At 47.6% G+C, this 27,660-nt stretch overlaps 1 protein-coding gene across 16 annotated transcripts in view; it reads left to right on the top strand.

Moving 5' to 3' along the window:
• Window positions 1-27,660, top strand: part of Tmcc3 (transmembrane and coiled-coil domain family 3) — a 277,437-nt gene that overhangs the window by 56,717 nt on the left and 193,060 nt on the right. The window contains exon 1 of one of the 16 annotated variants that reach the window (XM_039079076.2): window positions 1,275-27,562. The exons of the other annotated variants lie outside the window; for them this stretch is intronic. The gene's annotated coding sequence lies outside the window, so the exon portion shown is untranslated. Of the gene's footprint in view, window positions 1-1,274; window positions 27,563-27,660 lie in introns of those variants that run through there. 16 annotated transcript variants of the gene reach the window in all.

The raw sequence follows: 27,660 nt of genomic DNA on the forward strand, positions 1-27,660 counted from the left end.
TTGGCCGGTAAGAATAAAAGAGAGAGCCCAGGACAGAGAAACTGGACATAAGTCTAGATTTGCTTCTAGAAAATGCTATTCACTAGAATACTTCCCACGGAGATCTATTATTTGTCCAAATTTAAAAGTGCTCATGAAAGCATGAGGGTGTATGCGAGAAAGAAAGTCACCTATAACAGCTTTGAGCAGTGAAGTTATGTCCCCACCTTCCTATTGTTTACCAAGTAGCAGGAGCTATGATGGATGGCAAGTCATGTAGCTGGGGTGTTGACTGGGGTAATGAAGCTGTATTATTGAGCAAGCCTTGGACCCAAGTTTGGAAGGTTCATAAAGCCCCGGGTGGGCACGGCACGACAGCCTGTTTGCAGTCCCGGCACCTGGAAGGCAGAGTCACAGAATCTCGGGAACACGCCTGCTAACGAGGCCAACCGAGTCAGCGAGCTCAGGGCCAGGGAGAGGCCCTGTCTGAAGAGAGGGTGAACAATCACGGAAGACACTCGGCTTCGACCTCAGGCCTCTACAAGCATGTACGCCCACATGCACATGTCTACCTGCACACGTGTGAACGTGCACGCCTACATGGTTCATATTCAAAATAGTACTGTGGTGGGATATGTTTACGTGTTGTAAGCACAGATGAGAAAGGCATCTAACTTAGCATTTGGAAGTAAGGGGAGGCTTCTGGGGAGATATTCAGGGCTTAGCCCCACGACGGTTTCTCTAGGCAGAGGAAGCAGTGGGTGTTAAGAACGGGGATCCTGATGCAGAGGTCAGAGAGGTCCTGCTCAGTGAAGGACTAGAAGCAGTGCGTGCTGACTGGCCAGTTGCGTCTAGGTCACGAGGAGTCCTATCAGCCACCCCGAGGCTCCTTATATTAGAAGACTAAAACTGGGGGCGATAACCTATAATTTGAAGTGTGGAAGGGTCAGGAAAGTTGGGGCATGTTGTGGCATGTGCTAATTCATGAAGGTGACACAAAGCGAGTATGAACACGGACCAGAGACAGTGGCCAGTCCAGCTGGGATACACAAGAGGGAAAGGACCCTGCTAAAGCGGGTTAGAGGTCCAGGCTCTATTTGAGATTCGAGTCTGCTGCTGGCTAGAGTCTCTCAGAGGACAGTTAGGCGCTGGGCTCCTGTCTGCAAGCATAAGAAAGTATAATTAATAATATCAGAGTTTGCTCCTTGCCCATGGCATGTTTCGAGTTGGGCCAGTTACTGGTTGGCCATTCCCTCAGTCTCTGTTCTGTCCTTGCCTTTTTTTTTTTTTTTTTTTTTTTTTTTTTGGACAGGACAGATTTTGGGTCCAAAGTTTTGTAGATGGGTTAGTGTCCCTATCCTTCCACTGCGGTTCCTGCCTGGTTACTGTAGGTGGCCTCTTTGGGTTCCATGACTCTACTGTTAGGCATCTCGGCTAAGGTCACCTGCATTGACTCCTGGGAGCATCCCCTATCCCAGATCTCTGGGACTCCCTAAAGATTCTCCCCCATCCCCAACCCCCGAAACAATTTGCGTGTTAATTAAAAAAAATTGTCCTAGGAAAAATCATTGCCTTAGTTAGCTTCTCTAGAGCAGTAAGTGTGGAAGGAGAAACCAGTTAGGAAGGCATAGAACATCAGAGGGAAGAGGCCCTTATGACTTGGACCAGAGAGGCAGGTGTTGAGAGTGGGTCTGTTTCTGTAAACTTTGAGGAGCTCACTAGAGGTCAAGGAAGAATGATAGTGGGAATAGGCACTTGTTCACACCCCAATTGTCTCAGAGTCAGAGGACCTCTAGAAGAGCCACCCACTGTTGGATTGCACGGCGGTGTGCTGAGTTCCTGAGCTGCGGTCTCTCGCTATCCTTCTCCTGTGAGTCTCTGGTGTTGGTTCTGACCTCTGGAGCCTCTGCAGGTTAAGAAGAATCCCCTTCACATGTCAGATACTCCAAGGTACTGTTCATCAGCTGGTCTTTCCTGAGGCTCACACGCCTATTCCTCTGGCCTTTCCCCAGGGGCCTTCGTTTTGAAGTACTTTGCCAATCTGTCAGTCACCTTCTGTCAGGCACACACTGCATTGCTCAATGCCCTTCTGAAAATGGGATGGATTGCAGCTAGCTGTCACCTTGACAACAGGGACGAAGGCCCCAGGAGAAAAGAGAATCCATCTTTCATGTTTAGAGTAACCATTAGGAAAATACTACATACATAGAAGAACGTTAAAAATACAGACAAAATACAAGAAAGGCCTAACTGGCTATTATGTTGTTATTTTAAATTTGGATTAGGTTCTTATTAATCTTCTCTGGGTATCTCTTATCTTAAAAAAATGGATACAGAGAGATACATTGTTCCGACGCTTGGCTTTTTCACATCAGTAAAAGTTCTTTGCCTTCCTTAACTATTTTTGGAAGCAATGTATTTATGCATTTATTTGGTTTGTATGTTTCATAAATAATGTACAGTTGTATACACTTACATCCTACCAGTCTTTCTCTTAAGCACAGATTCCTGGCTTAGAATTACTGGGTAGGGACATTTTTTTCCTTGGCTTTGGACACATGCAGATGATTGTCCCCAGGGCAGAATTTATGTGTTCCTCCCCTCTCTTCCTAAAATGGATCCATGGCCTTGGCCATTTCAACCTTCCCTGACCCCGCCCAGAGAAGATAATGAACAAGAAAAATCCCAAATATCAGGAGGGTAGTAGGTACAGGCAGGGAGGGCCATCAATTGAAACAGCCCATGGCTTCCAGCGCTCGCTGGCTCGCCTGTATGCCAAGTGCTGGCTCAGAGTTTCCTGTATTTCTATCTAGTGCCTCACCTAAGAATGCTACATCTCATATGCCAGGGCAGAAAATGATCGGGCTCCTGGTGAAATGGCTTGCTAGAGGCCACACAGTTGGAGTGAAGATCATTTTGGTATAAGTAAAAAAAGGGTGACTGGAGATAGCTTTAATTCTATACAAGTGCAAAAACCTCTCCCTTCAGATGCAACACATCTACCAAACGCTGCACACATCGCTGGCGCTGTCACTCGGTCACATGTCCCACCTTCTCTACAAGCTCAAGGAATAGACTATTGTCAACCTCCGAAGCAAAGCTGTAGGCCTCTGGCCTCCTCCACCGGAGTGAAACCGTGCTCATTGCTAACACTTGCTGTCATGCTTGCCTGGGTTTGAGCCTCACTGAGTAAAGTGTAGTGTGAATATTTGCTTATTAGCTTTTTCCCTTTTCCCCAACAGTTTGAGTCTGAGATTTGCGGCGTGTCATGGTGATCTGTACATTGCCCCCGTTGTAGAACATTCATACTGCATGACTAGACCACAGTCAGCATTTGCTGTTGGCAGGCGTTTCTGTCATTTCTGGTTCGGGGCAACTATGAATAGTGCAGTTGGGAACAGTCTTGTATGACAAAAATAGACACACATGTGCTTTGGGGTCAGGGATAGTGTTATGTAATTGCTTCTCCCCGTCTGAGACATTTCCTTAAAAACAAAAGCTGTTCGGTGCGCGAGACAGCAAGAGAGCACGCACTCCTGGCTCTTTACTTGTGCGCATGTGCCCTCCTGGAGGGGAAGGGCAGCCAACGAGAAGACATTCCTCCTGGAGAATATATGGCTGCCGCCTCTTGGAGGCATGCTTGCTCCAGCAAATGGGACATTAACTCTGCTGCTGGCAGCAGAACACAGGAGTGGCTGTGGGCGGAAGAGTGTTTCTGTGATTTAATTATGAATCTCAGGGAAGCATATTATGATCCTCTCCAACCTGCTGCGCCGGATGGCAGGACGCCACAGGCACGTCTATCAGGTGTTCCAAACGTGCCAGAGAGAAAAGAGTGAAGGACCCTGTGACAACCTCTATATATCTCTACACAGAGAGTCCTCACCGGAGATTTGGGTCCTGAATCTAGTCAGTCCCCTAAGTCATTAACACATATGGTTGGGAGATCACAAGGGCATAAGGCAAAGTTGGGGCAAGGGAGACACATGTCCTACCCGGATCAGTGTCATTCATATCTGATCTGGTTTCATTGTTAACAGCACCTCCTTTATCTATAGGGATGTCCCACTTCATTAATAAATGTTATGCTCATCGACTTAGACACAGTGATTAACGTTCTGTTGCTTATGGGCGCTGCGACTTTGGGCAAGCCCCTGCAGCTCTCTGAGCTTCACTGCACAGACTGCAATGGGGTTGCAAAGATGAACCGAGGCAGTGCGTGGTAGACCTTCAGCCCTGCCACAGGACAAGGACTCAATTGTTTATATCTCATTGTAGTCGCTTGAAGCTAGATTTTTCCATGAGGAGTGAGGGTGAAATGTGACTGCGGGAACTGTAGGGGTTGGAGCTCTGTCGTTCTTCTTCTTCCCGCCAAAAGAGTTTGTTTTCCTTCATTCCAGGGTACTGTGCGTATGTCAATCAGTTTTCTCTCAAGGCTACTGTGTGGACGCAGAAGCTAGTAGCATCTGGATGTAAGAGTACTATCATCCTGTACTGTATAGGGAGTGATTATGAAATCCTGAGATAATAATCTAAATCAATGGGGTGACCATACAATCTTGGTGTTGCTCTGTGTAAAAATGGTAGTGTTCAAGACAACCATTGACTCAAGGTTGTCTCAGTTTCGACCCCAAATTACATCCGAGTAAGGGGTCACTTAGGCAAAGGTCCAGAGACAGTAGCAAGGTACACTGGATAGCCTTCTAAATGGAATACTGCTCTGCAGCCAACAGTGAAGATGCTTGAAAACTTCTTGTGTGTAAACACGGATACACTCTAGTCAGACATCAGATGAAAAAGCAAGTTACAGTAGAATGCCTACTGTATACTTATGCAGAGTTGAAATTTTCATTATTTTTAAATCGGTGTGCGTTTGTGAGCACTTGTGCATGCATGCCCAAAAAGGGCAATAAATAAATAAAATAAAATATAATAAAATAAAATAAAATAAAATAAAATAAAATAAAATCAGATCCTCTGGAGCTGGAGATACAGGCAAATCATGAGCCATCTGATATAGGTATTTGTTGGGGACTGAACTTGGGTCCTCTGGAAGAGCAGCAAGCACTCTTAGCTGCTGAGCCATCTAGTTAGTTCCCAAAATACTCATTTTATTTTTAATTCTTTGTATGTATACATGTATGTGCATATGTATGTGTGAGTGTGTGCAAGTATGTGAAGGTGCCTGTGGTGGCCAGTAGAGGGCATATGATGACCCTGGAACTGGAATTTATGGCAGTTATGAGCCGGGGGAGTGGGGACAAAAGTCAGGTCCTCTGCAAGAACAGTGTATCTCTCCTGCCCCACATTTACATAGAATTTAATAAAGCCAACCTAAATGATTTCTTCTTTAGGGATACATACATGTATGGGGGGGGAAGGTGTAAAGAAAAAGAAAGGAGAGGTTAATTTAGAATTCTTAGGCAGTGGGAAGGGCTGGAGGCATGGGAAGAAGGGAAGTGTGGCCAGAGGGGCAGATTCTAGTCTCTCTCTCTCTCTCTCTCTCTCTCTCTCTCTCTCTCTCTCTCTCTCTCTCTCTGATCTCAGGGTGAGGATTTTTTCCTTTTTACATAAAAATGGATACAAATTATAGATATCCTTTGGATTCTTTTGAAGATTTAACAGGGAAAATGTACGGAAAATAAAACATGTATTATGATATTACAATGTATCAAACTTTATTCTTATTACGCATGTGTGCTTTGGAGGTGACTCATTGACTAAGCTGAGGAAGGTAGCCAGAGCTCTGAAGTGAAGTGCCAAGGAGGTGATTTTCTGGTTGGCAGCGTTAACTCTTTAATATGCTGGTTGTGACAAGTGGCTGCCTGGTTCTCTGCCTGCTGCTAGAATTGACACTGCCCTGGCAAGCATGCCAGGCATTCACTGAGCAAACATTTTCCTCAGACCTGAGGACACAGTCTGTCTTGTCTCTCAAATGCTGCATCTCAGTGTCACCTGCATTTCACAGCTAAGGGGAAATGGAGACCTGCTGTTAAGACATCCAGGTTAACAGAGTCTGCTCACAGATTCTCACATCCCAGGCTGGGTCTCGCTGCCATTGTTGCGAGCCAGTTCCCTGAAGTGCTGCCTTCAGTCTGCCCTGCCAAGGTGGAAGCAGAGGCTTGGCCCTTCCAGTCTTACAGAAGGCAGCTTCCTTTTTGTCAGCCTCCACCTTCTTCAGTAGCTTCAAGCTCCTGTGGTGTAGTTCCCATGATGCTTCCTCCCCCACTGACCCTGTAGGACTCTTCAGACCTTGGGCACTGTTGCTCAGGAACTGTCTGTTTTCTACGAGACTGGTTTGTGTCTAGTTTTCTGGATGTCTTTGACCTGACTGGTGGATGTGAGGGAGCAGAGGTGTATAGCCCCTGGTCTTTTATGGATACTGCTTCAGTTGAAGTCAGCCTTAGTATTAAGGAAAAAAAATTGCACATGTATAAAGCAAAAGAGAAGAGGACCATTGTAGATAGTGTCCCTGTGTCCCATCAGGAAGACCTACTGTAGGCAGTGGGCAGCCTCCAGGTACAACACAGCTTTGGTGGCTTGTCACCTCCCTGAGGTCCGTCTCTTACTGTCCCTGGAGATGGTGCTTCCAAGGCAGGTGGTCATTTTACCAAGTCCAACCTTTTCTGTCCTTGCTAATGAAGCCAGACAGGGATCCCTTAGACTCCTGGAGGATCAACCTTGCTCTAGCCCTAGGGGCAGACACATGAGTGCCTGACTGTTCCGAAAACGGGAAGGGAAGTCTGCTAAGGGATTCTGGGAGGAGAATTTCATCCTTGTGCGAGAGGAAACACAGGAAGGACTTTCAGTCTATGCTGCTCCTTCCTTTGAGTGCAGTGGGGCTCACATTCAGTGCTTGGGGCTGCTGCCACCATTCCATAATAGTGAGGCATGGGACAAAAAGAATTGCTGATGCTGGTCCACCCACATCTCACCATCATTGACCACCCCCAGACCCCCAGCATCTCTGAAACAGTTCATTTGAGAATTCATGTTGTGCAAAAGAGAGATATTCTTACTTACAGACTCCCGTGCATGCTGTATGCGGTTAGCTACATTTTATGTTATTTGCAACTGTAACAACAAAACGACCAGGAGAGCCTAATGCCCTGGTCTGGCCTCTGCCGGTATCTACACTCACATGCACACAACTCCTGACACACATGATTTTTTTTTTTAATTCTTTTTTTCAGAGCTGGGGACCGAACCCAGAGCCTTGCGCTTGCTAGGCAAGTGCTCTACCACTGAGCTAAATCCCCAGCCCCGACACACATGATTTTTAAAAAGTCTTTAAGACCCCAGAACTATGTAGATGTGGTGAAGCAGTTGTCTGTCTTGTCTATGGTTTGATATCACCCCTGAGCTTTTCTGGGGCAGCTCAGATGTGGGTGATGGGAAAGGGTGATGAAGGCTTTGGCCTGACTCTTCAGGATACTGTATCACTTCAAGAAGCAGTACAAGGAAGGGTAGCGTGCCTGATTAGGGGGTAGCAGGAGTAGAAAGAAGACGGCAGAGTCACCTTACCGTTTGAGTTTATTCAGTTTTTGACTTCTTCTCTTGCAGTGGGCTTGGTTATTGTGGTTCCCACATATTGAATGGATTCAACATGCATGACTTAAGAACACTATTAGTACTTATTTTTACCTTTGAAACCTTTGATGGCCATCCCTTTGACCTGGAGCCAAGGGAATCGTGCTTTTTGACACACCAACATTTCTGTAGAGTTATAATGAGAGTTATAATCTGTATTCTCAGTCCCCGGTCACCTTTCAATCCAGTCACTGTCATTAAGCTACGTTTGCACTTAGTGTGCTGGGAGTTGCCCCAAATGAGTACATTACCGTCAAAGCATGTGAGGCCAGCAATTTGCATAATCACTGCTGCCAGGATAGCTCCTCAGGATTGGCATCTGCCACCCTCCCCCTCCGGTGGCCTTGTTTTGGATTCTGCTCATGCAGAGTGCCAGTTACTGGTTTTCATAGTTTCTAAGCCCTGGCGAGGGTTGTCTAGTCACTGCCGATGCTTTTACCTCATGGCAGTGTTTGTGTTAAGCACCCGGATGATGAGTCTACATGTTCCAGAGGGGAAAGGATAGCGTCCCTAGTTGGTGCTTCTAACCAGCGACAGTTCTGGCTGTCCCCTTGGCTGAGTGACAGCTGCTCTTGTTTAGCCCCAGTGCTCTCTAGTACCAGAAGAGAGAGGTGGAGGTGGAAAATGTGTTTGGTCTCTGCTGAGATTCCACTCAGGCAGGCGAAGAGGGAGCTAGAGTGAGAAGATAGGCCGGAGCAGGTGCAGTGGTTGGATATGAGTCCAATGTTGGATCTGTGGACCATTGAGGAGGAGCAAAATCACCAGAGGCAAAGCTATGGACGTTGACCTATAGCTGTGGAACAGCAATGTCCTTCAGAACTGAGGTGGGCGGCAGGACTGGCAACCCTCGAGTCTTGGCTGGGCCGTACAGGAACCCACAGTGGGGGCATGGGTTTGGAGAAGAAAGCAGGGGGATTCAAAACAAAAGGGAGCACAGTGGGGGCATGGGTTTGGAGAAGAAAGCAGGGGGATTCAAAACAAAAGGGAGCACGCCGTGGAAGAGCCACTTGGTAAGCGTCCTGAGCATATCTTGGAAGAGGGCAGCCAGAGCTGCCCCTCGACTGCCTGGCACACGGCAGGAGCTTAATATTTATCAGAAGCAGTCAAGTGAGTGCATCAGCAAGTGCAGGAGTCCTCCCTATGCGCAAAGGAAGGAGGCCCCCCTCCCTCCACGAGAACCTTCCAGTGTTTCACTGTATCAAAACATGAAACAGTGGTAGAAAGGGAAACTGTGTCCTTGTAGAGAGAAGACTACAAGTCAAATGTCCTTTAAATATAACTGGAGGGGCACTGGGTCCCCTGGAGCGTTCTCCTTTGCACTGTACCTTGTGAAATGGTTGCTGCAGGAGACAGATCAACTGTTTTTGCAGAGGCAGCATCTTTCCTGTCCCAAGGGGCCATGCATGGGCTGCAGGAAGTCTTAGTGATGGAGAACCAGGAGATGCATGGGCTGGAAGTCTTGGTGATGGAGAATCAGGAGAATGTCCTGAGTTCCCTGATGAGTGGAAAACGCTAGGCAGCCCTGTCTAGCCACAGGCTCTGTGTCAGGGTGACAGGCTGTTTGAACTTTGAAGCAAGCTGTCTCCTGGAGGCAGCGTGGCACCACGGGGGCTGCACAGCTGAGTCAGGCGTTGTTTCTTCCACAATGGCCATGATTTTTTTCCCCTATGGTCTTGAATACCAGATCAGCCCAGGAAAAGCCGTGCGTGCCTCAGAGCTTTGAGCAATGGCTGTTCTGATGAGCTTGCTTTGGGGGAGCTGGGCCAGATGTGATTTAAGGCGCTGTCATGGCTCGGAGTGACAAAACTAGCTTTCCCCCATTCCTCCTCAAGAAGGATGCAAAGTGACTTTTAAAATGTATAATGTCAACGCTAAGGAACAGGTTTATGATAATGGTACTAAGGTCTAGAAATTAAACATCTGGACCAAGGAAAGGAGAAGAGAGACAGAATACTACAAACGAAGAGATGAAATAGTGCCGGTGAACCCTTCAGAATGATTTTATGTGGAACGTCCTGGAAGCCATAGGGAAAGGAGAAAGATGGGAAGTACCAGTTTCTTGGAGTCTTAGTCAGGGTTTTACTGCTGTGAACAGACACCAGGACCAAGGCAAGTCTCATGAGAACAACATTTGATTGGGGCTGGCTTACAGGTTCAGAGGTTCAGTCCATTATCATAAGGTGAGAACATGGCAGCATCCAGGCAGGCATGGTGCAGGAGGAGCTAAGAGTTCAAATCCTCATCTGAAGGCTACTAGCAGGGCTTCCAGGCAGCTAAGAGGAGGGTCTTAAAGCCCACACCCACAGTGCCACGCCTACTCCAACAAGGCTACACCACACCCACTCCAACAAGGCCACACCCACTCCAACAGGGCCACGCTCATATCCACAAGGCCTTGCCCACTTCACAGGGCCACGCCCACTTCAACAGGGCCCTGCCTACACCAACAAGGCCTTGCCCACTTCAGCGAGACCACGCCCACCTCATAGGGCCACGCCCACTCCAACAAGGGCACCTCCACTCTAACGGGGCCACACCCAGTCCGACAGGGCCACTTCCTGGCCTAAGCACGTACAAACCATCACATGTGGAGAAAGAAACACTTCTGAAAGATTACTCTCTTGACTCTGAGTTATTCTGGAGTTGATGGTTCAGTTCAAGCTTTTCATTTTGCTAATTCGCTCTCCCGTCTCCATAACTTTTACAGCCACTCCTCCCCATCATGGTTCCCAAGCTGCCAGCGAGCTCCTTATTTGTGCTATCAGGAGGTATGGAGAAGGAAAAGGGCATCCTCTAAGTCATGGTTAAAGTCACTCATGGCATGGCACCGTGGCTAAGTCCTTGCTGTCTGATGTTTAAGACAAAAATCTGTATTCCCCAAGAGCGCAGAATAGAGAATTATTCATGTTTTTAAGTCCCCGTGGCTGTGTAAATCCTAAGTTGCCATCAGCACCCTTGGGATTAGAGCCCCAGCCAGGAGCATGACTTACCTCTAAAAAGCTTGTCACCCCCAAGCCTGGAGGAGTCATCCAGGGAGCCTTGCAAAACCTCACACTGCCAGGCCTGTCCCTGTCCTCCAGGTCCCCTCCTACACTTTCCAGAGTCTGTACCTCACTGGCTGCAGTAGAGCCTCAGACAGTAGGTTTGTAATGCATTTTGTAATGGCTGATACTCGGAGATCAACCTTCCCATGAGGATCCTAGTAACCAGCGAGGCTGTGGGCCCTCTGTCCATCCACCTGCAGAGAGACCCCGTAGTCCCTGGTCAGTGCTGACACTCACGGTCAGCTGTCCCTGTGTAGTCAGCCCGAAACTTGAAGATAATCTCTCTCGAAGAGGACAGAGATTTCTGATCAGATTATAAACAGCTCAGGCCTGGTGAGTAGAGCCAGCCAGTGCCTTAGGAGAGGGTAGCTGCCAGGCCTGCTTGGTTTTGGCCTGCCCTGCCTGCCAGGTGCCTTTCCTTACAGCAATAGCGCCATGAGGGTTGTGCACGTGACCTTTGCGTCCACGTGAAAAAGCTTTAGCAGTTCTCAATGGCATGAGTAAGATAGGCTCAGTGATGTAGAGACACACAGCCCGGCAAGCGATGGGTTAGATCTGACAACATTTGAAGAACAGCATCAAATGTTATACACACGCATGCACGCACGCATGCATGCACGCACACTTCCTCGTGAAATGCTATATCACCATGAAAAGCCTCGATTCTCATTTGTTATTCGATCAACTCCTGCTTGGTCCTAGGTTCATGGAAGAATAGCTGCTGGGGTGTCCTTTCTGGCATGAAGTCTTTCTGCAAAGGCTATATGGACATTGGGGGACAAGTGGTCCATTGTGGAATGGCTGCTTGGTTAGACCTTGGTCATGACCAGAGCCACAGATGGCAGGGTCCACGACTGGAGGAGGAATGGTGGGCTTTAAGCTTCCTGGACCAGCGCTGGAGCGTTTGGCCCTCTCTTGGCTGTCTGTTGACTTTCATAGATGAAAGAAATGCACTTTATAATGTTTAGCTTACTATTCTGGTTCTCCATTACAGCCAAATATGATCCTTATATGTTTGTATCAAAGAGACTACATCAACAGTTTATATGCCTAAGATATTATCATTTCATTGGACATGAATATTTCATAGTTAGGCTGGAAGCTGACCGAAAGCCAAAGTGTCCCTGGGTTCTTGCCTTACTGTGTCTCTCAGCTCTTATAATAGTTGCGTTTATCAAGCACTCTGTGTATGTTCATCTCATTGGATCCCTTCTGAGGAGTTACAACTGCTACCCCATCCTACAGATGGGAAAACTGAGTCTGAAAAGGACACGGTGGCGGGACAGAGCCCTGGCCATTTCTCCCAGGTTTACTCGGGTAGTCAAGCTGTCTCCTGTGTTTGCTGTTCTCAGGAGTGTCAGCCTTTTCCTTGGCTTCTAGTGACTTCTGTGTAGCCTGAGTCTTCTCCCCTCAAGCACACCTTCCTTGGTTCCTTCACACCATCCCATAATCCTGTCGCTTTAACAGTACCTCGTGTGTCTTCTGTGACATCATATCTTATCCACACCTATCCCACAGTCCCTGGAGTAGACACCAAAGTCCTTGGAAGAGAAAGTTTTGTTCTTGTATTTTTGACCTCTAGAGATAGATACATAGCAGTGTTGTGTCCCCAGGGCCTGTGTGGGGCCTGGCTCACAGTAGGTGCTGACTATCTATTTTAAGCTGAACAATAAACAATGCCCCTGCCACCCTGTTTGTGAAGCAAAGTCATTAAGTATTTAGACAGAAAGGCATAGAGGAAAAGGATAGTACACCCATCCAAGATGTGCGTGCAGGCTTCTTGAGAGAGTCACGTTTATTCAAGTGTGTGTGTGTGTGTGTGTGTGTGTGTGTGTGTGTGTGTGTGTTCATTCACAATGTTATGCAATGTTTGACCACACCCCCTCAGCCTGTTAGCCTCCTCCTATCCTGTTGAACCATTTCCTAACAAGTCGTCCCCCTCTCTGTTCTCATTCGTGTTCTGTGTGTGTGACCCAGTGCGTTAATTAGGACGGCTTGCAGGACTGGACCATGGGATGAGTTACTTGAGCGAAACCAACTTCCCAGTGACTACACCACTGAGGGACACACACACACACACACACACACACACACACACACACACTGCCCTCAGCAACCACTGACTGCCAATAGCCCTGGGCCCTGGGGGAATGCTGGCTGCCCCCGACCTTGCACAGGTCTTATGCAGACAGCTGCTGCTGTTGTAAGTTCATGGGATCAAAGGCCCAGTTGTGTCCGGAAGATAGTGTTTCACACTCTTCCCCATCCTCCTGACCTTGCGCTCCTTCTCCCCCTCTTCCATGATGTTCCTTGACCCTTGAGGGAGGTGAAGGAGATGTCCCCTTTAGGGCTGGGAGAGTTCTTCCCATCACCTTGATGTTTTATGACATTGGATGGTTTTGCCTTCACAGCAGCCAGCTCCTACACTATTGGAATTTCGTTTGCCTAAGTCAGTCTAGCCAACCCCGCCACTAGCATTTGCTCTTGTCCTGGTACTCCGCGTGCCAGATGTGGGCACAGTCTCCCGAGCCTTGGTTTGGTAGATCATTATTTTTTTTCTTGAGACATACGTGGTATCTCTTCTTTGCTCTCAGCAGGATGGCTTAGCTTGCTAATGATCTCACAGTGTGAATAGACTTGTTACCATTAAGCCGTGGTGATCTTTTACATGCAGCCCTGCGGCAGGGAGCAGGGGGAGGGTGGGAGAGGGGGGAGAAAGTTGTAAGTAATCATATGCATGGATTCATTGAGAAAAAAAAAACGAGACTCTGGTCCAAAAGTGTATAATTGTCCCTTCTGTATTTAACAAGGGAATAAGAGGTCATGGATTTGCAGATTTGAGAGAGAGGCTGCTGTGTTGAGGGGTGAAGTGCTGGGGCCTGGAGCATCCCCAGCAGTGGTCAGAACGACTGCATGGCTGGTGTAGAGCCCCATTCAAACAGGACTCAGCCAGGTTAGGATGACTCCTCTTCCTGGGACAGAAATGTCCAGGTCTTGAAATTCCTCCAGGGCACAGGGTCCCTAAGTCAGGCCCCTTCGAGTCCCAGCACCAAGCACAGCACCTTGCCTAGACAGGCCCTCTACATCAGTAGTGGCCATGGAAGGAATTCATGCTCACACACCCCCCACCCCCACCCCTGAGCTGCCATGTTCTCACTGTTCAAACATTTTACTCTTTTAGCATTCGGCCCATTCTATTTAGTTGTACAGGAGTTGACAGGAAGCGGCAAACTGATAAACTGAACCCCAGGACAGGCTCTAAGTGTCCTTCGTCTTTCCGGTTTTGTTTATTTTATTATTTATTTATTTATACCACTTTTTAACTATTTTGAGGGTATGGTGCTGGGACCTTAGTTACATTCACAGTGCTGTGCAAAGCCACGCCCTAATAATCCATATATGTTCACCTCAAATTGAAATTCCCAGCCTGTTAGACAGTAACTCCCTATTCCCTCTACCTCCGGCTCCCAGGAACCCAGTGCTCCTCTCCCTGAGTCTGAGTGGCTAAGTGCCCGACTGTAATTGGGCAGCTACGGTATGTGTCCTTTCCTCTTGTTTCACTGAGCACAATTATTCAAGAGTCATCCCTGTCAACTGTCCATCGTTTTAAAGGCTAATAATGCTGTTTCTGTACTCACCACATTCTGTCTTGGACACTTGACTTGAGGTTTCCGGAGCAAATGTAATGTCTTCTGTTCCCCCTCCCTGTGCGATGTGGACCAAGCAGTGCTCTTAACATCGTTAGTGTCCTCAAATTTTAAAACCATATCTTAGGGCCAAAAAAGTGAAAATTCAACTCTTAAAGAGGAGTAGATATTTGGAAATCGTGTATACGGATTTATGACTTGTAACCAGAGTACAAAAGGATTCTTACAAGTAACCACACAGCAAAAGTTCATCCAGTTTAAAATGGGCAAGGGGCCTCAGAAGAAAACACACAGATAACCAACACAGATAACTGGGGGGAGAATCTCACTATTCGTAGTCGTTGTGAGTGTGCAAATCGGATTCACACTTCACAGGCATGAGGATGGGTGGTTGAGTTGGCACAGTAACAGGTGTTGAGGAAAGAAACCTTCACACAAGCAGTGGAGGAGAGACCGACCGCACACAACCATAGAAGACAGCTCAGGCCTCCCCTCAGAATGCTAACCACGAAGTTTCATCCCTGTCTTATATACCAAAGAGAAAGAAGACACGGCTGCACAGGAAGCCTGTTCACTAGTGTCCACAGCAACGTTACTAATGGCCAGAAAAAGTGGAAACAACCGTGATTTCCTTTGACCAGTAACAAAACCCACAAAATGTGGTCTGCTTGATAATGAAATTTTATCTAGCAACAACACAAAATGGGGGTTTATTAAGGCCTCTTCTAACATGACCCCCAAAATCACGCTAAGTGAAAGGAACCAACCACAAAAAGCCAGCGTCATATGACTCAGTTCCTACAGAATGCCCGGAATGGGCCAATCCCAAGACAGAAGTAGAGCAATGGTTACCAAGGAGACATAGGGGGTGGTCCATATGGCAAAACTAGGAGTGGCCACTAAGGTAGGGATTTGCTTAGGACAGTAAAAATGTTCTAAATTTAGATTATGTGAAAAAACAATGAGTTATATTTTAAGTACGTTAACTTGATGGTATGTAATTTACAGCCCAATAAAGCTGCTTGAAAATTTATTTGGCAGCCAAATCCCAGCATTCCACGGGGTGAGGATGTCTTGGCAGAACTTTCACCTAATATCAAGTAGAACTCTGAGAGGAAATGAAGGAATTTCACATAGATGCTATAGGGAGAGAAGGGAAATTTGAATGTGCTGTTTCCCGTGCATGTAAGAATTGAAGTTTGGCGATCTCCATCAGTTTCCTAAAAGTGCAGCATGTCTTTTTTTCACGGGTGACAAACCGGTGGGAGCAATTAATTAATGGACAGAGTTAATAGAATTGCACCCACACACAGAGCACTTCAACAGCCTTAAGGATGGCTGTGGTCTGTTTCCTCCTTGGGTTCTTTCTTTCTCTGTGGGTGAGGCCCTGAGCACCCAGGTTGTTGTCTAGGGCACCGTCCAGAGTCATCATCCCCTTTATGTAGGACTCCCTTCTTCCTTAGCGGTTGTTAGGTCCCTGCTGCTCACTTGTCCTTGGAAAACCAACAGTCTCTCTTCTGACTGCCCAGTAAGTCCACCTCAGGCTTAGTGATGGATGGTGAAGACTAATTGAGGGCTAATTGGGATACAGCTTGATGGTAGAGAAATTGCCTTTTATGTGTGTGATCCTAGGAGTCAGCCTCCACCAACACATGCACACACACACGCATGCACACACATACACACACATGCACACATATGCACACGCACACACGCACACGCACGCACGCGCACTCACACACACATGTACACACATGCACACACACATACACACATGCACACACACATACACACATGCACACATACATACATGCACACACACACATGCACACACACATGCACACACATGCATTCACTTGATAGAGATTTGCTTATGCTTATTAATCTCTCAAAAGGCTTTTGCCTATCACATGAATTTAAATCTGTGGTCAGTTACTGGTCTGTTGCACATGGCTACCTGCTGACTGGATCCTTTCCTTGCGGCTCTTCCCACTGCCTGTATGGCTCCTCCTCCTACGAGATCCATAGACTCGGTACCTGTCTCACTCTCCTTACCAGACTGTGGACTCCTGCAAGGACCAAGGCAAGCCTTCCATGCCGCAGCTACTAGTCCAAGCAGGTACAGGGCCATTCACTGGGTTCTGTGTGGACGGCATGTCACACAGCAGCCAGAAAGAAGTGGCTTCTCCATGGTAGTGTTTTTCCTCAGCTAATGTCTGCTAAAGGAACAGCCTAGAGCCAGCATCCTGCTATCCTGCTGGGGGACGCACAATGGCCTCCCATTTGATTGACTATGACCCAGGTTTACAAGCCAGCAAGCGTGGCATTAAATCACACAGATTAAGCTTAAAAAAAAATGGATGTAATGTTTGGCTTTCCTTCCTTAGAGTTGGTGAATAATATTTGTGGTTCCAAAACCCTGTGAAGGCGCCTCTGGAATGTGCGCTCTAGACGTCTTGGTTTTTCTTGGCAGGGCGGATCAAAGCCATCAGTCATGTCAGGGAGTTGGGCCACCAGGAAGACAGATCGGCTGCAGAGCCATGCATGGACTCGGATCAGTTGATTTAAAAATGTATTACTTCCTAATTCTAATAGCAATTCTGCCTATTTATGAAGTGCAGAGCGACATTTCAATAGCGTCATACGGTGTGTGGTGATGGATGGGGCCATTTGCATACCCGTCACCCCAAACCTGCATCACTCTCTCTGTGCCTCTCTATCCCATACCCTCCACTTTTAATCACTATTCTATACCTTCAAATATATACGTATATAATATATTTTAATGAATATATTATATAATTATATATATAAATGTATATATTAGTATATATATATATATGCATAAACTTTTTTGCCTTCCGGATGTTGGTGAGAAGGCACAGTGTTTGTCTTTCCGTGCACAACTTACTCTTTTAATCTACTATCCTCTATTGCATGCTACTGAGATTGATGGACAGGATTTTATTTTTTTCATGCCTAGATGGTTTTCCACTCTGTATATATCCCACCATACTGGCTGGTTTTGTGTGTCAACTTGACATAAGCTGGAGTTATCACAGAGAAAGGAGCCTCCATTGAGGATACGCCTCCATGAGACCCAGCTGTAAGACATTTTCTCAATTGGTGATCAAGGAGGGAGGATCCAGCCCATTGTGGGTGGTGCTGTCCCTGGGCTGGTAGTCTTGGGTTCTATAAGAAAGCAAGCTGAGCAAGCCAGGGGAAGCAAGACAGTAAGTAACATCCCTCCATGGCCTCTGCATCAGCTCCTGCTTCCTGTCCTGTGTGAGTTCCAGTCCTGACTTCCTTTGGTGATGAGCGGCAATGTGGAAGTGTAAGCTGAATAAACCCTTTCCTCCCCAACTTGCTTCTTGGTCATGATGTTTGTGCAGGAATACAGGCCCTGACTAAGACACCCACCTATTTTCTTTGTCACTCCTCTGCTGATGAACCCCTCGGGTTGATCTTTTGTCTTTGCAGTTGTGGGCAGCACTGCAATAAATGTGGGAACACAGCCAGACTCTCAAACCAAAGGGCTCGCTCAGCCCCATCTCGCTGTGTAACAGAATCAGCTCTCTCTTTACCACTGAGAGTGTTAAGCACTTCCTACATTTCTGTGTGTTTCTCACCGAACTCCGAACTCGTGCGGAACGGTCATTTGTGACTGCGTGGATGACAAAAGCTTAATCACCATAGCAGCAAGCCTGAGCTCCAGAAGGGCACGTGAGGATGTGTTGTGACTATTGTTTCTCAATGCTGTGGCCATATGTCCTGGGGGGCAAGAAGCCCAAGACTTTACTGTGTGTACCAGCCTCTCAGGCACAGCGCTGGTGGTCCTCATCCTCTGCTTCTGTGTGTCCATCCTCTTTGTGGCGGAGGCACCTGAAAGGCAGGCTTTGAGGGAGACAGGCTTTGAGGACTGGATTGGCTTTGACTTTGGTGTGCCTGAGCTATGAGTGTCCTGTCCTAAGGGACACTTGGCTACTTAGGAGAAGGGAGACTGCTGTTGTCTTAATTATGGGTGTTTCATAATCTCAGAGTTTTGCTTCTTTTCAGAATGACAAAACTCGCACTATCTCACTTATTAAAAAAAATCATGGAGTCTCTAGTAGCAAGAAACCCTTCCGTGGCCACTGGACACTTGGAACCTCAGTTGAGCCTCTTATTAAGTAGTCACCGTGCTCGCCTGACTCTCAGAGTTACGCTGAAGATTAGATGTGGACAGAGCACACATCTGTAAATCTGTGTCTCTTCCGCTGCACACTGATGACTCTGGCTCAGGCTTAGCGCAGGGCTGAGCATCTCGTGGGATCACATAGGCAGAGCACTTGGTTAGGGGTGGGGCCAAAGCCAACAGCATGCACCTGCCTCCAACTTTAACCCTCCTTCCCGCCAAGCCACTCATGGCTGACACCACACACGGTGGAGCATTCCATCGCTGTGTTCTGACCTCTCTGGCCCCGCTGGTGTTGGAGACTCCTCCGCTGACTCTGATTGAGCCTGTCCCCTTTCCTCTCTAGTCAGGAGTCTCTCATTTCTGCCCTCTAACTTCATCCAGGACTAGTGGCAAGCGTCTTCTTCTGTAGCTTCCTGCCTGGTCCCTTCCCTCTTGGAACTCATGCTTATCTTCCATGCTCATGCAGCTTCTGGTCCCATGGGATTAGGTCCCCCAGGTTTAGCACGGGGCTGCACATACAATGATTGACATCCGACCCTCAGGAACTGAGCTATAGCTTACACAAGCCAGTCAACCTGGACCACCTTCTTGCAAGCGATTGTCTCCCAACGGGAAAGTGGATACAGCTGTTTACAGCAGAGAGTTTCGCTGTGTTGAATATAGCAGGTCCTTTCCACATAGTATGTCTTTCCTTAAGCATAATGTCCAAAGGATACTAGATACGGCTCTTCACCTGTGATAGGAAAGGACTCTAAGACAGGTGATAAACCACTTGTCCCAAAGTCGCTTGAGGTCATAGCAGGCTCCTCTTTGTCCTCTAAACCCATGTTGCTTCCCGGTGACTAACGGAGAAGAAGGAAGGGAAGGGAAGCCTGAAGACCCACAGAAAATGCCCTTCGGATGAAGGAGGTCTGAAAGACTCAATCGTAAATGAACAAGGTGCGTCCTGAGGCAGCGGTTGCTCCCAGTGTGGGAATAGTCACAGCAAGCAGCCTGAGCGACGCTGTAAATGACAGCCTCAGATGACTAGCCTGCGTTCTGCTGGCAATCAAAAGGAGGCAAAGGAACCCAACCCTCGGCTTCCACAGAAGAGCAAAGCAAAACAAAACAAAACAAACCTGCAAAATGACTGCCTCAGCCAGAGTTTCAGTTGCTGTGAAGAAATGCCGTGACCAAGGCAACTTTTATGACAGACAACATTTAATTGGGCCTGGCTTACAGGTTCAGAGGTTCGGTCCATTATCATCATGGCAGAAAGCATGGCGGCTTGCAGGCAGACACCTCCAGGTTGGAGGAGTTCTACATCTTGCTAGGAAAGGAAGCCAGAAGGAGACTATGCCACACTGGGTGGAGCTTGGGCATAGGAAACATCAAAGCCCACCCCCGCGGTGACACAGTTCCTCCAACGAGGCCACACCTCCGGAGGGTGCACTCCCATGGGCTCAGCATATCCACACCACCACAGTGACAGACTGCATTGAGAATCTTGAGCGACACAGAGGTAACCACGGCATCGTGGGGTCAGATCAGGACTGAATCTCCACTCTGCACCTTCCTCCACTGTGGAGCCCAGAGCAGCTTTCCTCTCCCCGGGCCTCAGCTTCTCCATTCTTTTGTCCATGAGACTGTGAAGGAACTGCACCTCAGGGAAATGGTGAACTTGCAATATCATATGCTTGAGAGACTCAGAGCTGTGCCCAGAGCTTGCTAAGAGCTCAGGAAATATCAGGGGTTATTGTTACTGAGGCTGAGGAAAGAAAGCCTCACTCAGAATCTCAGAGATTCCTGGTCCTAGGCAGGAGTCAGAAAACGGCGGTCTGACAAGCATCTGATAATTTCCTAATTCCACAGAGGGTCAGGGCTGGGCTGTCACTCACTGGTAGGGAACCTTCCTAGCATGGGTAAGACCTTGGGGAGGCCGATAGACCTTTACATGCATACAGGCTTTTGTCTTCAGAGAGTCTTCATGTGAGATGCTCCTGAGGAAGGCAGGCCTTAGAGCAAGGCCTTGTCTTACAAAGTAGAAACATTTTCTTCCTAAAATTTATTTATTACCAGTTTCTGTGTGCATGCACGTCGTGGTTCTGAGATTGAACTGAGGTCCCCAGGCTTACATGGCAAACACCTTCACCTACCGATCCATCTCACTGGCCCAGAGAGGTTTTCTTTGGCTAAGAGATGGGCTGCCAACCCTAAGAGGGTTTGTTATTTAAAGTAAATAGCACGGTACTCTGTTCTCCTTGCAAGGATATAGAATAAATTGATTTCCAGGGCAGGTTTTTCAACTAAGTGCTAAGCTCCCTCACACCGCCCTCTGTTAAGTCCCAGGGAGGCGCGAGTAGCTCATGAAAGTTTTATGTTTGCCCACTGCCAGCTTAATATAGTTGGGCTTGGCAGGTTTTAGTAGAGTGCTCGAGTTAGTAACTGGCTAAGGCGTGACTCTCCCAGCACCTCTTCAGCCAGCCAAACATTTGAGAACATCCTAGAAGATGTCCCAGGGGGACGCAGAGGATGCTGGAGGCCCAGATCAGGAAAGGGCTTTCCAGCCTGCTTCTGGTCTCAGCGTTCTGACCTTGAAGGCAGTAGCTTGTTTCTCTCCTTGCTTGGGAATGGGATAAGAGGAAAGGTGGCCACCCATGCTCCTGCTTCTTAGCCATGGAATATGGGAAACAACAGCTGGTATTTCATCAGGGTTTCCTTCGTCTTTTCTTGCGTCTCGTTTGATTTGGGGGTTTTGCTATGTAGCTCCGAATGGCCTGGAACTCACCATGCAATCTAGAGTGGCCCTAGACTCACCGAAATCCTTCTGCCTCAGCACCACCAGTGCTAGGATTACAGTGTGCCCAACCACCCTCGGCTACCATAGTTCCTTTTTACTTCCTTCTCACACCAACCTGTCTTCTTCCTAAAGGCTGTGCAGTCATGGCCTTCTGGCTGTGAGCTAGCTTTGTGCTATGGCTTGGACCATGAGGCTTAGGAGAGAAAAACACCACAGACTTTTCAACCTTCCTACCACTGTGACCCTTTACTAAGCTTCCTCCTGCTGTGATGGCACATAGTGAAAAGTATTTTCACTGTTACTTTGTAACCGTGATTTTGCTACTGTTACGAGTCCTCATGTAAATATCTGTGTTTTCCCATGGTCTTAGGAGACGCCTGGGAAAGGGTTGTTCAGTGAGAACTGATGCTGCAGATGCTCCTCACCAGGCTTTGGCGATTTCCTTGTTGTCCTTTTCCTCAGAATCCCCAGAAGGTCTCTAGTGGTACCCACAAGTTTATTTCTGGGACTTGGAGGTGCATTTGAGGAAATGTGTACACTGAGATAAAAAACGTGGTCTGGGAGGCAAGGGACTGTGGGACCAGGGACATTCTCAGGATGTGACACATCCAGAAATGCTGGTGGGGTTCAGGTAGGAGTGACGTCTTCATTTCTGGGCAGGGCAGAGTGACTGGAATGCCTGCAGCGTGGACACCTAATGTCAGCTGCATCTAAGGGATGGAGCCTCAGTTCCTACTTTTGGAGAGTGGACTGTGTTTTGGAAATGAGGCTCCTAGGAACCAAAGCCTCAGCTGCAGCCAAGCCTTCAGTTGGACTCAGCCAGAGTTCAGACCTAGACCCCCTAAGCAGAGTAGTAGGGGAAGCAGCCCCCAAATCTCGAGCCGCAGAGGCCTCGAGATAGCAACTGATTCTTGTTTCAGATCAGTGTTTGTGGAAGGCCACATTAGGTAGCAGGAGATCACTATAGACAGGAAGCTAATTTTCAAGTGACATTTGGAGCAATGGTCATTACATGTTAATTTCCACCCCATTCACCCAGACATTTAGAAGGTCACTAGCCAGCTAAAGTTCTTGAAATGCTGTGAACCTTAGTTTCTTCCTCTGTAAAATAGGTGTAATAGCAGATCTCTGGGTTCATATGGATACCTTGTCCACAGTAGGGTGCTCCATAAATGTCAGTAACACAGTATCAACTTTGGCAGGTGTAGTGGCGCACACCTTTAATCCCAGCTCTTGGGAGGCAGAGGCAGACAGATCTCTGTGAGTTCATGGCCAGCCTGGACTACAGAGTGAGTTCCAGGACAGCCAGGGCCACATGGTGAGACCTGTCTCAAAAAATACATTATATATACATATACATCATATGCATCATACACATATACATTGTATTTCCTGCAACAGGATCTTACTGTATATGTACATGTATGTGTGTGTATGTATACCCATACATGTATATATGTACACATATGTTTACATACATGTATGCACACACAAACACACACATATGTATAACTTTGTATATATTCAGACTTCATGGTTCTTGGCTTCTCTCCCCGTCCTCCAGCCCTTTCTTTTCTTGCTTCCTCAGACACCTGTCACACAAGCATAGGGCTCTTCTGCCCTCAGGGCCCTGTACAGAGATGGATCTCCTCACCACCTTCTGCACTCATAACAAGCTCTAAAGAAGAGGGGAATCTTCCGGTCTCTGTTTCCATAGCACCTGACACCAAACGAACGAGAGAATGAGCTGCTTCTGGGGTGTTTGCACATAAGCCGTCATTGCCGCCGCAGTGTAATGCATGACATTAAAGGACTGGCTCTTGTCTCCAGCCACACATGGGTGACATTCAGAAACGAAAGATCGTGACGGGGTCTGCTTACTTCCGCCTCTGCCTGTCTGCCACAGAAAACCGGCTACGGTAGATAGTTGTTCTTGCCTGTATGTTTTCCTCATGCATAGGGCCCTCTTAAAAGAATAGTTGGGATTGGGGCTGGGGATTTAGCTCAGTGGTAGAGCGCTTACCTAGGAAGCGCAAGGCCCTGGGTTCGGTCCCCAGCTCCGAAAAAAAAAGAACCAAAAAAAAAAAAAAAAAAAAAGAATAGTTGGGATCTAGGTGACAGTTGGAGATTCATTAATGTTAAATTATGATTCACGTTATTTCCCAGAACACAAACCCTCAGAAGTCATCGAGTGTTTTCCCTGTGGTGCTGCAAGCACAGCAGAAAGACAGTGAACGAGACTCATCTGAGTTATGCCCAAATCTAGATTTCAGGATTTATGAGCTGTGTATCTGCCCAGCTGTGACCCCAGCTGTTGGTTCCACCCCATAGGATGACAATGAAGACTAGCAGAGAACACACACACACACACACACACACACACACACACACACACACTTACTCACATGCACACACACACTCAGACACAGACACACACTCACACTCACACACACTCACACACACAGACACACACACTTACTCACATGCACACACACACACTCAGACACAGACACACACTCACACTCACACTCACACACACACTCACACACACTCACACACACACTCACACACACACACAGCGGGGGGCCAGGAATCTCAGCCTTCATCCTGCCTTTGCTGTCTGCCTGTTCACCAGATGGACAATAGGTATTCCTCATCTGTCAAGTGAAAACGCTCCCAGGACCACACCCACAAACAAGGAGCCGTTCCATCCTCGAGGGATCCCTGAGGGCTGACAGGTTGAAGTCTGTGTGCTGGTGACCCGGGAACAAGCATCTCTCCCGTGGTTAAACTCTGACCATGGATTCTGGGTCAGCTCCCTCTGGTGACTGGCAGATCCGGCGTCTCAGATTGTCCAGTGTGTCATTTACTCTTGGATTTGCTTTGCCAAGGGAAATCTGAGGACTTGTTATTCTGCTGTTAAAACATTAATTAGTTGCACTTGCAGCGGCAAACATCATGTAAGCCCAAATTAGTACTTTTAATACCTCCTCTGCTGATGCTGCGTGGGAGGAGAGCCAAATCCGGCTGGACATGCACTTAGGGCTCCCCACCGAATAGCGACTGGATGTTGAGTTCATCACATCCTGCATCTCACTAGGCAGAAGGCACTGTCTCCGTGGAAGGAGCATCAACTGGACCGGAGAGCCCTAGATACTGGAAGAGCGAGCTTGCCCATGTGACTCAATGACTTTCCTTGGACCTCTTGATAAAAACCACCCAGTGCTTCTGCCACACAGCACCGTGCAGGCCATCACGCTGCCTGTCAATAAATAGCATTGCAAAGGTGTGGAGGACAGTGTGCGGAAATGTGCACTCCAACGGAAGAGATGCATCACGAAGAGAAAGTTACAACCCAGAATTACAGATCTTTAAAGGCATGGGCGTCCGGTGCTTGCAACGGAAGAACGGGACACTCGTTCTTAAATGCTGGTGTGCTGGAGCATTGACCTCTTGCTGTACAGAGCAGTTGGCTGTAGTTATGAGGACTCCAATTTGTTTGCATTTGCAGAACAATGCCACTTATAGGATGCCATCTGGATGATGTAGTAATGACAATATGGGCAAGCACAGCAGATTGCTATCTTTCCATAATAGCTGAGGACAAAATGAAATATCTTTTAACAAGAGAGCAGCTACTGACAGCCTTGTTCAGCTCTGCGGTGGCATACCGTAGGAAACCTTGAAAGGATGTGTTTTGGAAGAGGTACTGATGCCCGTACGATGTTCATGCCACCTGGTTGGATGAAAAGCGTGGGTCACAAATCAATAAAAATAGAATGGCTCCAATTTTGCATGATAAATATTTGCATAAAAGCAATTTGGCAGCTGCTGTCTCTAGATTATTTTCATCTTTGGTTTGTATCATTTGCGGGTTTCCAACTTTTCCGCAAAGAGGCTGTGCTGTCTTCGTAGTTCCAAAGAGCCATGAACTCAGATAAGGGCCTTGCCCAGGTGTTTGGGGAGACTGAGGCCAGAGCTTGGGTAGAAATGTGCTGTGAGGGGCACACTTCCTCCGACTCAACCATGGTCCATGCTGGGGGCTAGGCAGAGGAAGGAGGAGCTTCTGCCCCTCACAAATGAGAGACCATTGCCATGGAACTGATGCTGTGTAGCAAGGGAAGACACAGACAGAACTGAGAGGAGTAACAAACACTATGGAGACCTTAACCCGGGTGTTTCGCCGTGAGCAGCTGAGTTAGAGGGAAGTTTGGGCAGCCAGGATGTTGTCTGCAGAGTTCACAACTACGGAAATAACATGTGGAAGAGGAAGTGTGTGCAAAGTCTCGAAGGTAGGAAAAAGCTTGGAGATTTATTTTGTTCTGTTTGAGGCAGAGTCTTGTCACATAACCCAGGCTAGCCTCAACTTCATGGCAGTTCTCCTGAACGATGGTTTGCAGGTCTATGTCACCTCCCGAGGGAGGTAAGCTTCTTTCTGGGTCAGGTGACTAACCCCAGATTTCCCCTCTCAGCGCTGAAGAATTCTGAGTCCTAAGGTTCTGTGCCTCTCTTGAGGTGTCCCTACAGCTTCGTAAATAAACCCTTTATTAATCTCACCTCCAATTTGCAATTCAGGTTTACCATTCATGTCAAACAGGAGCTCTGTCTGAAAATCCACCATTTGTCCTAGTGGCTTAGGATGGTCTGCCCACTGAACAGGAGACCGGGGACTGATCCTCCAGGAGCTGGTGTGCCAGAGCCCTGTCACAGGTTCAAGTGGTGTCATTGAGGGTTGTGGGTAGAAGGCTTTCTGGGAGGACCTCAAGAACTCTGGCTCCAGATAAGGTCTAGGGAAGTCGATGACATGAAGACATCAACGTAGTGGTGGCTTCTAATGTCCTCAAATGCAGAACAAATTCCCTTGGTGGGAGGATGTTCTTCCCAACATCCTTGGGGTCTAGGAATGTGCCTCAGGCTCCCTCAGACCTTGAAAGGTACCTACTAGATCCTAAACTAGAGGAGATAAAGCTTTTGCATGTGCTTTGGAACCAGGGAACATGCTAGACAATGGTAGAACAGTACAGCATTAGGGGCATGGACTGCAGTGGTGGGAAGTCCTAGGTTCAAATCCTACCTCAGCCACTTTGCTGACTGGCTTTATGTCAACTTGACATGAGCTAGAGAAGAGGAAGCCTCAATGGAGAAAATGCCTTCATAAGATCAGGCTGTAGGTAAGCCTCTAGGGCATTTTCTTAATTAATGATCGGTACATGAAGGCCCAGCCCATTGTGGGCAGGGCCACCGTAGGGCTGGTGGTCTGGGTTCTATAAGAAAGCAGGTTGAGCAAGCCATGAGGAGCAAGTCAGGATGGAGTACCAATCCATGACCTCTGCATCAACTCCTGCCTCCAGGAGCTGTCCTGTTTGAATTACAGGCCTGATGTCCTATAATTTAATAATGGACAGAGGTGATGGAATATAAGCCAGACAAACCCTTTCCTCCTGAAATTGCTTCAGTCACAGTGTTGGCAACAGTATCCCGCACTAAAATAACCAGCTTCAAGCTACTTCCTAACCCCACGCCATTCCATTCTCTAATAAAATGATAACTTGTGTAATAGCATCCCTCCCCTGGTGTGTTATAAACTGATATAATGTGTCAATATAATGTATGGTGTCTGAAACAGTGTGAGATAATTATTGACGCTGGAACACCAAAAGGATTAGTGGGTACAATAAGGATTTGTCATCAAAATTTCAGGCATGATAATAGTTACACGATTACGCTTTTTAAAACGAGTCCGTGTGTCTTCGAGATACCTAGTTATCCACTTGTGGATTTGCTTCAGAATCCCCTGCGGGGAGGAAGGTAACGGCTGAGAGTACAACAGTGAGCCAGTCATTATTAAAGCTGGGTGATAGTTACATGGGGATTTGTTTCGAGCAGTCTCTTTGTGATGCTTGACTTTTTCATAAAACGGAGTTTGAAGTTTCCACACTGGGCAGTGTTTCCTGGGAGCCGAGGCCACAGTAAACACCTTGCAAGTCACCTTGTTTCTTTTTTTTTTTTTTTTTTTGGAGCTGGGGACCGAACCCAGGGCCTTGCGCTTGCTAGGCAAGTGCTCTACCACTGAGCTAAATCCCCAACCCCGTCACCTTGTTTCTTAAGAAGCTAATAGGCTCATGCACCTTTCCTGTGTGGTGGCCACTGTGTCACCTTGAGGAATGGGAAGCCCTGCTCCTTTCCTGGTGACCAGTACACCCAGCCACCTGCTCTTGGCGAGTGGTGGGTGTTCTGTCGTCATGGCAACAGGGTCCACTACGTAGTGGCCTTGAGACTACTGGTGCTTTCTCAGATCATGTCTGTTACAGAGGGAAATTCACTGGGCAGCATAGTTTCCTTTCAGGTTAGGCTTGGGGCCTTGGAAAGCATTAGTGCCTTGTGGGGGGGGGGGGGATTAAGGGTAGAGGGAAAGAAAGAAAGGAGATTTGGTGGAGAAACAGA

Source organism: Rattus norvegicus, chromosome 7 (assembly GCF_036323735.1).
Source record: "Rattus norvegicus strain BN/NHsdMcwi chromosome 7, GRCr8, whole genome shotgun sequence".
NCBI lineage: Eukaryota > Metazoa > Chordata > Mammalia > Rodentia > Muridae > Rattus > Rattus norvegicus.